This window comes from Tenrec ecaudatus, chromosome 5, assembly GCF_050624435.1.
Source record: "Tenrec ecaudatus isolate mTenEca1 chromosome 5, mTenEca1.hap1, whole genome shotgun sequence".
In the NCBI taxonomy this organism is placed as follows: domain Eukaryota; kingdom Metazoa; phylum Chordata; class Mammalia; order Afrosoricida; family Tenrecidae; genus Tenrec; species Tenrec ecaudatus.
The window spans coordinates 14300751-14310678 of NC_134534.1; the positions used below are offsets into that span (position 1 = coordinate 14300751).

Sequence of the window (9928 nt, forward strand, 5' to 3'; positions counted from 1 at the left end):
TGGTGGGTTTGAACTGTGCACCTGGTGGTCAGCGGTCAAATTCATAACCCACGATGCGACCGGGGCTCCTTTTGTTGTTACTTGATGGCTTCAAATAGTTTTTTATTTTATTTTTGTTTGTTTGTTTTTACCCCTACCTGTCCCATGTGACAGAGTGGAACTGCCCCATAGGGATGCATGGGCTGTTGTCTTTAAGGAACCCAATTGCAGGAGCCACTGGGTGGTCTCAAACCACCAACCTTTTGGTAAGCAGTGGGGTGCTTAGCTACTCCACCACGAGGGCTCCTGTCTGAGCCAGGCGATTTCACTGTCGGCCTGCAGGTGAGGGATGCAATCAGGGATCTGGTTCTGCCCTGAGAGTCCAGCTTCAAACCACCTTGGAGTGTGAATGCAATTTCTTACCTACTGTTTTTAAGACGACCAACATGCTTTGTAGCTTAACATAAATCTATTTGTAAACGCAAGCTCTGTGCCAGGCCTCCGAGTGCAGATACTCTGATGGGCAATGTGCAGTGTGCTTCACAGTAGTAAAAGCACAGGAGCCAGGCTGTCTGGTCTAAATCCAATCTCCACCACTTGCCAGCTGAGTCACCTTGGACCAACCACTGACAACCTCTGTGTCTCAACATCCTCGCGTGTAAAAGGAGCTAACACCACTCTCGACAGTACCCTAAGGCTGACGGAACGGTGACATGCTTGGCAGCATTTAACCCAGTGGCCGCTTGCAGTACGCTCTCAGTTAGTCATGTTTACCGGGACCAATGGCAACAGCAATCCCACTTGCTACAAATAGAAAATGACCACACTCACACCAAAAAAGACAAGCATGATACAAAAAAATTATTCAAAAGCCCTGTCCCCAAATGGACTGATTTTAAAGGGAGCTGGTGGTTGTTTGGGATATAACATTGAGTTTTCTGTTAACCCAAGAACTCAGTGTTATCTAAGGGCGGGCTTTGAAGTCCATGGCTTTGCTTCCTCCAACAGTGGGCAGAAGTGGCCGGAAGTGGAGGGCATCCCTAGCCTGGCCTGGGATGCAGAAGGGAGGCCTCCTCTGTGGGAAACGAGGCAGCCTCTGCAAGGAGGTTGCTCAACAGCCGACTCATTAGCACTTTGTACTTCTTGGGGCTCGTTTATCTACAGATCTCAACGTGCCTCAAAACATTCATTAATGCTCACATCGCCACCCTGTCGGCCCAGCAGCACAGGCCCCACTCTGCAGATGGGAAATTTGATAGAAAGGTCCATTAGTGACTGCACTCTCCGGTGACTGCGCCATTAAGCGGCTGTTGAGCAAACGCGGAGTAATGGCAAGAAGGAAAGTGATGACTCTCGAAGATGCAGGCCTGCAGGGCCACCTCACACACCACGAGGTGGCCCAGATGGAGCCACGTGAAGCTGAAGGCTTCATTGTTCCCTCAGTTGTTGCCAAGACAGAGCGAGAAAGAATCAGGTCTCCGGAGAGCATGGCAGAGTCTGCCCTTCAGTGAGCGTCTCATGCATTTTTATTGAATTCAGAGCCAAAGGGATTTTCCAAAAGAAGTTCAATTTCTCCCTTCCATCCAATTCCCCGCCGGAGAAGCCATGATGAACCGAGCCGGGTCCAGGGGACAGACTAGACGTGGTTAGGAATGTATGACCTAGGTTGACAAGAGCTATGTCAAGAGACCAAGAACATGCAGACATCAGGCCCAGGGAGTAAGACACAAGAACCAGAAACTGGGACGATAGTCCCAGAACTGCAGACTAGAGACAGGTTGGGGTTCAAATCCTAGGCCGGGAAGGTGTCCAAAGGAACTTTAAAATGGTCACATGTTTGAACTCAACAAACTGACTTTCAAGAACATATCTGAAATAATTCCTAGGAGAATTGCCTCAAAATTGCTATACAATTGTGATAAAGTAGATATAAGTGCCATGGCTTATCACAGCTTATTGGAATAAAACTTATAAGTAACCTAAAGATTTAAAACCAAGCAGGGGTTGCTTTAAAAAAAAACATTTTAATTTGGTGCAGTGGTGGTGCCTGTGGTTGCTAGGTGCCATCTGCCTGTCCTGACTCACAGCAGCCCGATCGATGTACAGCAGAACGAAATACTGCCTATCCCTGCTTCCCAATTATTCTGTTTAAACTCATGGCTGTTACCCACTTACTTTAAATCAGGGAAGCTCAGTCAGTTTTATGAGTAGTTTACATTGTCTAGTCCCAAAGGATCCCTGGTAGGTAACACAGTAGTTACACCTTGGGCTGCTAACTGCAAGGTCAGCCGTTCAAAACCACTAGCCATCCCTCAGGAGAAAGGGCACTCTTTTTACTCCAGGAAGGAGTTACAGTCTCAGAAACCCCCAGGGCAGTTCTACCCTGTTCTCCAGGGTTGCTGCGAGTCAGCTTCGACTCGATGGCTGTGGGTGCGTTGCAGGCCGCAAATAGAATCTGGGGCAAGATGGGAAATGTCATCCTCCTAAAGACGGGCTTAGACATGGTGGTCCAGTAGGTGAAGATGGTTCCTTTCCCTGGCAGCAGGGCTCAGTCATCCATACCCGACTGCTAGAGCCAACATCACAGGGAAGACCACCAAGAACAAGGCCAGCCAATCCACCCTGTGGTACAGTGCAAATTTCACAGCTCAAATTACCTGCACTCAAAAGTCAACTTACAAAACTATTGTAAGCTGCCTCTGCTGGAAAAACTGGAATCACTGCCAGCTGCTGTAAGCCAGCAGCTCCCTGAGCCAGTGGCACATTGAAGGCACGTCGAAAGAAACTGTTTGCTATGCGGCCATAGAAAGCAGCTCAAAGCCCAATATACTCATCTGTCTACCCATGCTCGGGCAGATTCTTTCCTATCCCTGGAAGTTGGTTCATTTTTCTGGTGATAATATAAAAGGGTTCAATGTCCCTCGATAGTATCATCTGGTTCATGATTCTCCGTCCGGGAGCCTTATGCTCCTCTTTCTCCGGTCTCCCCCAACTCCAGCTGCTCCAAGGCCCCTCTGCCCAAATGGCCCTGGTGCAGCCATCCTGGCCAGCACAGAACCACTCGGGGATTGATTGAAACAGACCATGGTCAGCATCACCACTAAAACTATCTTTAAAACTATGGAATTATATGAAAAAAAATCATTATAAATCCAAGAAAATTCAGGATAAAAAAATGTAAGAACAGAATCAGAGAGAAGTCAAAAGGTACAAAATTTTATGCTTAAGCAATAAACCAGGAAAACTTAATCAAAAAACGGGCACAAGTCTTGAGTAGACAATGTACTAAAGATAACAAACAAGCGGCCAAGAATCATATGATGAAATAGAAATGTTCTCATTCATTAATCATGAGAGAAATACAAATCAAAATAATGAATTACCCCTTCACACAGACACTCTTACAAAAAAACTTTTTATTAGAAAATAATAAATGCTGGAGAGAATGTGGAGAGATTGGAATGCTCGTACCTTGCTGGTGGGGCTGTAGAATTGTGCAGCCGCTATGGAAATCAGTATGGTGCTTCCTTAAATGGATGCACATGCCAATACCTTATGCCCTGCAAACTCTCCACCTACCCTAAAGAAATGATGAACAAAACACGAACAGTCATATGCGCCCCATGTGTATTGCAGCATGCTTCTACAACAGCAAAAGGATGGAAATCATTTTTTAAGCTCTACAATAGAGGAAGAAATAGACAAACTCTGGTCCATGCAAACAATAGAATGCTACGCATCCTTAACAAATGATGGTGAGTCTGTCAAATGTCTTGAGCCATGGGAAAAATTTAGAGGATATGATGCCCAGCAAAGTCAGTTAATTTCATAAAGATAAATATTTTAACACCATCATTATAAAGGAAAAAATGAAGAAGAAATGGTTTTCACACCAAATGATAAGACTTTAAAGACTACAAGGAGGCCATGGTCGGTTGGAAAGAGAGAGGGGAGGAACAGGAGAGGAAGGAGAGAGGGAGGGTAGGGCAAAAAAGAAAACGATTCTCATCTACATGAGGTTGAATGGGACCCTGTCACTGATTGGATGAGATGGGCTATGAAACTGCATAGAATTTCTTTACAGGCCAGAAGCAAAAGGGAAAACATAAATAATATAAAGAAAAATATAAATCAATAAAGTTCTATTTTTTAATTTTTTTAAGTGGGAGAAGGGTTAAAGCCTTAACACCCCTCTTTATTCCTTATCCTTCAGATGGAAACATTGGTGTGAGTGGGTATAAAAAGAGGAAAAGTTTTAAAAGAGAAGAAGAAAGAAAGAAACCAAAGAGAAATGCCACACACGTTGGTGTATTAAATAACCTTCTTGGTAGAATTAATATAATGTAAGTTTTCTACAAATGTTTCTTATTTTCTAAGAGTTAAATAATAATCATGCGTTATTTTAATTTTAAAATATTGATTTTTTTATTGGACTTCTGTTAATATTGCTGTGGCTTCCATTAGGGACTGACTGCCAAAAGCAAACCTGCGGGGGCGGGGGGGGCTTAAAGAAAGAGGGTTGTTTATAGATGCCGCTTAGTTTCTTCATGAGATCGACATTACCCAGGTGTCCCTAGTCCTCTGCGTCTAGGAAAGGATCACGGAGCAGGAGAGTGGAGTGTGGATTAGGGGTCAAGAGGTCCTGCCCCCAGCCCTGCAGGATCCACTTACCCACTCAGTGCCCATACCAGGGTATTTCTAATCCCTGGCTTAGAGTTTTCATCTAAGATACAACATCATAGCATGTTTGATAAACTTATGGTTATACAGCTTGGACAAAAGGATGTTCAAGTGGAATTCAGCATCCCAATGTGGACGTGGTAAGTAGCCCCCTGGACCTTGACCCAAAGAATCACTTCACAGCTCACCCTTGGTAGGGCCTGCCCGTCCTAGACTTTGATTCCCTTAAAGAACTTCAGCGCAGACTGTTGGTAGTCTGTCCATCCATGTGTGCCTCCTCTCCCCCTACAAGGCCTCCACTGAGAACTAATGTTTATAGCTAGGCCCTTGGAGGTACATTAGCTCATGAAGAACCTTCTGAATCATCCAACAAAAAGTCAGTGATGTTCATAAATGGATCCTTGGAAATTGATGTCAAGCATTTGTGTCAGCCATGGGAACGAACTCTCAGTGTGTCAAGATGCAATAACTGACTGACATCTTATTCGACAGGCTCAGCAGCCTTCGCAGCAGAGGGGTGTTGGTGGCCGATAGCGGAGTATGTTAGTTACTTGGAAGAGTATTGCCCCCTTTCAACTTTGAACACACATTTGGGCAATACCTCCCCTTGAATCCCTTCCACAGAGGAGTCCACTTTGTTCACCCTTTCTCTGACATGGCTTCTTCTCATAAAGTGATCCATGGTTTCTGACATCACACAATGCTAGCCAGTGTATTGGTGTGCCTGTAGTCTACAGCAATGGTTCTCAACCTGTGGGTCGTGACCCCTTTGGGGATGAAATGACCTTTTCACAGGGGTTGCCTAAGACCATCGGAAAACACATATTTCCGATGGTCTTAGGAACTGAGACATCACTCCTCTATCCATCTCCAGGCGGGTCCACCCACATGCAGATACGCCCCCATACGAGTACCCAGAGTGAAGACTGTTGTTACCCATGCTACACCGTGATCAAGACAACATTTCATTTATTTGTCATTAGATATAAATATTTCACAATCTATAATTACATATTTTTTGTGATTAATCACTATGCTTGAATTGTGTTCCATTTGTAACAATGAAAATACTTCCTACATATCAGATATTTACGGGACGATTCATAGCAGTAGCAAACTTACAGGTACAAAGTAGCAACGACAATAATTTGATGGAACTGTATGAAAGGGTCGTGGCAGGAGGAAGGTTGAGAAACACTGGTCTACACACTCACTCTCTAGACGAGCATTTCCCAAAAGAGTAAACAGAGGAGAATGATCCGAGAAATTATAAGTTCCTCCTAAAATAAAAAAGGATTGTGCTCACGTAGTGTGGAATAATACAACTGTGATGGGTAGTGTTTAGTGGATACATGTTGGACTGCTAACTGCAGGATCAGTGGTTTGAAACCCCCAGCTGCTCCTCAGAAGAGGGGGCTTCCTGCTCCCATAAAGACTGACGGCCCTGAAACCCGCAGGGACAATTCTGCTCTGTCCTATGGGGTCTCTGTGAGTTGGAATCGACGACTCGATGGCAGTGAGATTTTTTATTTTAGTTTCCTAATAGTAATCATCAGTAAAATTGAACCCAGAGCGTTTGATCTCCACCTTTGTCCTGCCACCACCAGCCATACACGCCATACACATCTATGCTTGCTAATGGGAACATGCTTTAGATGTGTTTTTCCTGCCTTGTGAAATGGACTTACTCACTGAACTTTTGTATTAGTCTAGGGCAAGCTGAACAGCAGCAGCCTGAAACAGCACTGAATAAAAAGTCCATACTTAGAGACACATTGGGAAAATGGTTTATGGTCATTGGCCTCGGTGCCCTCATTTATAAAAGGAGGAAGTTGAGCTTCCTTCACTTCTTTCACACTCTGTATATCTTCATGGCGTAGAATACAACACATCCCCACCACGGGGAGTGTCAGCCATGTGCTAGTTGCCTCATTTACACCATGACAAGATGACAATGTCCTCAACAACCTTCATGATTTTAGTATGACTTTGCAGGTGGGGGACTGAGGCTAAAAGCAAGATATTCCCCCAAGCCCCAAAGTTGGATAATGATAGAATTGAAATAAGAACTCTGGTCCAACAATTACATCACATGACCCAGCGAAAGAGCCCACTGAAGGTTAAAGATATGACCACGGTCTCTGGATTGGAGCTGCTACTGTGCCCGGGCACACCATCTGTCCTGGGCACACAATCCAGGTGGCTCTCTCTGACTATCTATGTAAGGAACTGTGCAGGGCTCTCAAACTTGAGATCAGTTGCAGGTTTCATGTGCCCTTTGCCCTCTCTTAATCATAGTGGTTGATACTTCCCCTCTCTGCTTCCAACTCTCTTGCTACAGGCAGGGATATCTGAAGCTTGGACATTTCTGAGCTCCAGAAAGGCCATGGCTCTCAGCTCACTCCACAGGTGTTAGGGAGCTGGCTCTCTGCGGTCTACAGAAGAGATCACCTGGGCGTAGCTGAGCATATGCCAGCGGCATGCATGGGGTGGGGTGGGATGAGGAATGGGTGGAGCAGATCTCATGTCCATGTAATCCCTCTCCTGGGGCATAATTTGTGACCCATGGAAAACCCAATCAAAACTTTCTTTTGTCTTGCCTAGAAAACAAAAGAACAACTCTACCGAATTTATTGAATGAAAGATACGTATCAGAAGGAGAAAACAAGAATTACTCAACAAAAGGGCTGTGAATGCATACTGAGACATCTTCTGGAAATGGTGTACAGACTTGGCACACTCATCTTTAAGAACTACTGCCACGATCTTCCACATGAACTGGGATATCACAAGTCGGAAAAGCCATTCCAAGGCATGGCTGGGGATCACAGACTCGCCTCGTTTGAGGACTTTCCCCAAGGATCGCCATTGAAGTGGGGAAAGACATCTATAGATTTCTCCTCAAGAGAGGAGGCCAGTGTCTTTCCAAAAACCCAAATGGATCAATGATTCGAAACCAATGTGCTGCTTTGATATTGGGCCTCACGCAGGCCTGTCTCTACTTAGCCCTGATTTCGGTTCATGGTTGGTTAGGACACCAGCCTGTCACTCTGTCTCTGATTTAGAAATTAAAGTTCCTGTTGTTTTGCCAGCTGATGACTCGTTGGAGGGTTGTCTCATTGGGTTGTGGGCTGGGCTGTCCGTGCTCGGGAATCGCTCACTCCACCTCTGAGCTCACTGTTAGCGCTCATGATTACACTTAGTCTCTGGCCCTGGAGCTCCCAGACAAGGATACACCCGGGCGTCAGCTGGGAGGCTGCCCTCTGGTTCTTGGTGCTCATCTCCACTTTGAAGAGCCCATTCTCTTCTGAATGGGGCAGGTTGACCGCAATGTCAAACATTCAGAGGGGATGAACAATGGGGACTGAGACCTTCCAAATTCTAAGAAAATTCCTCAGCCCCCTTAATCGTATTACTAGCCTTATAAGTGGTAGTAAGATTGCCACTGTTATGACTGTAATTATTAATATTTTGCAATAGTTTCCCAAAGTAACGTGTCTGTGTCTAAAGCAAACCACCAGGAATGTCAGCCAGGACCTGGAGCCCCAGAAAACTCACGTTCGCAGATCCTCTGAGTTGACGGAAACTCTCTGCACAGTGGGGATCTCCTGAGGTCCAGGAAGCCATTTGGGACGCATGGTCTTCAGTTATCACACCAGTGCCACAAGAGCCCCTGGGTCTCTTAATGAATCAAGCCCACCGCCTCTGAGATCGATCAGCAACAGAAAGAAATCAATTTCTTTAAGGCTACACCCAAGGTCTCAAAGGACAACCCTGCTGTCTTGATGAAGTTGTTCCTTTCATTGCCACCTTTGAAGGACCTGTCCAGGATCCATAATCCACACACTGTAATCGTAAAGGAAATTTCTGGAGCACATAAGGAAAACTCAACAGTAGGAATACAGTCTTCAGTTAAGGCTTGATCAACACTCTGGTTCTCCTGCCATATACCTCTCCCTGATCTCGCCTTCTTTGTGTGGCATGTTCACCCACAGGCTGGCTTCCTTCACCGTACCACAGTGGCTGTGGTTCTCCAAGGCGTCCCAGTTACATACCACATTGTCAATGACGAGAGAGAGGAACAGAGAATCTTTGGACAAATTGCGAAACTTCTCTGAGGCCTAGTTTCCTCATCCAAAAAACAAGTAAAGTCATATCTAGTCACACAGCTGCTGTAAGGATTAAATGAGTCAGTGCAAGTATTGGTATCTGGCAAGTATTTGCTCATGCCACTCACAAATAGTCCCCAGAGAGAAGAATAAAGCTTAACGAGATCAAGTCAAGAGATCAAATGGCACATTGCATTCAGTAAATCTGCTGCATGAGCTCTCTTCAACGTGTTGAAAGTCAAGGCTATTACTTGAAGGACTAAGGTGTACCTGACCCAGGAGATGGTATTTGCCTTCTATGCATATGAAAATTGGATGCTGAATAAGGAAGATGGAAGAAGAATCCATGCATTTGAACTGTGGTGCTGGAGAAGAATATTGAAAAGACTACAGACTTTGGAAAGAAGAAAGAAAGAAAGAAAGAAAGAAAGAAAGAAAGAAAGAAAGAAAGAAAGAAAGAAAGAAAGAAAGAAAGAAAGAAAGAAAGAAAGAAAAAATCTGCCATGGAAGAAGTACAGCTGGGGTACTCATTAGAAGCTAGGGTGGTGAGACTTTGTCTCACATATTTTAGACATATTATCAAGAGAGACCAGACCCTGGAGAAGGACATCATGTATGGTAAAGTGGAGGGGCAGGGGGTTCGGGGAGACACCCCTCTATAAGATGAATTGACACCAGGCTGAAACAATGAGCTCAAACATAAGAACAATTGTGCGGAGGACCACGCAGTGTTTCATTCGGTTGTGCATCGTGTCACCATGGGTCAGAACTGATTCTGCAGCACCTCGCAACCACAGCAGAGCAGACCGTGTCGCTCCACTTCTCAAGTATTGCCCATGGCTCCCCATTGCCTGATGCGCACGCTGAGATATGGTATTCAAGGTCAAGCTCCATACCACTTCCCAGTCTTCTTTTCCACGTTGTCTGTTTCTCCTATAATTCGACTCTCTAACAATATTTCTGAAGAATGAGGAAGAAAGTGCTGGAAACCAACATCTGGAATCACCAAGATATCGCAATGGTCCTCTCTGCGATGGACCTTGGGACCGGTGCCGGACTGGGCAGCACCCAGCTCTGTTGTGAATGGGATCCCCATGAGTGAAGTTGACTCAATGACAGCAAACAACAGCAAGGTACAGATGTTTCCAAATGCTTTTCAA

At 45.2% G+C, this 9928-nt stretch overlaps 1 pseudogene; it reads right to left on the reverse strand.

Annotated features, from left to right (window-relative positions):
• Positions 1 to 261: 261 nt before the first annotated feature.
• On the reverse strand, positions 262 to 8297 carry LOC142448592 (transmembrane protein 126A pseudogene; annotated as a pseudogene).
• Between the last annotated feature and the right edge of the window lie 1631 nt (positions 8298 to 9928).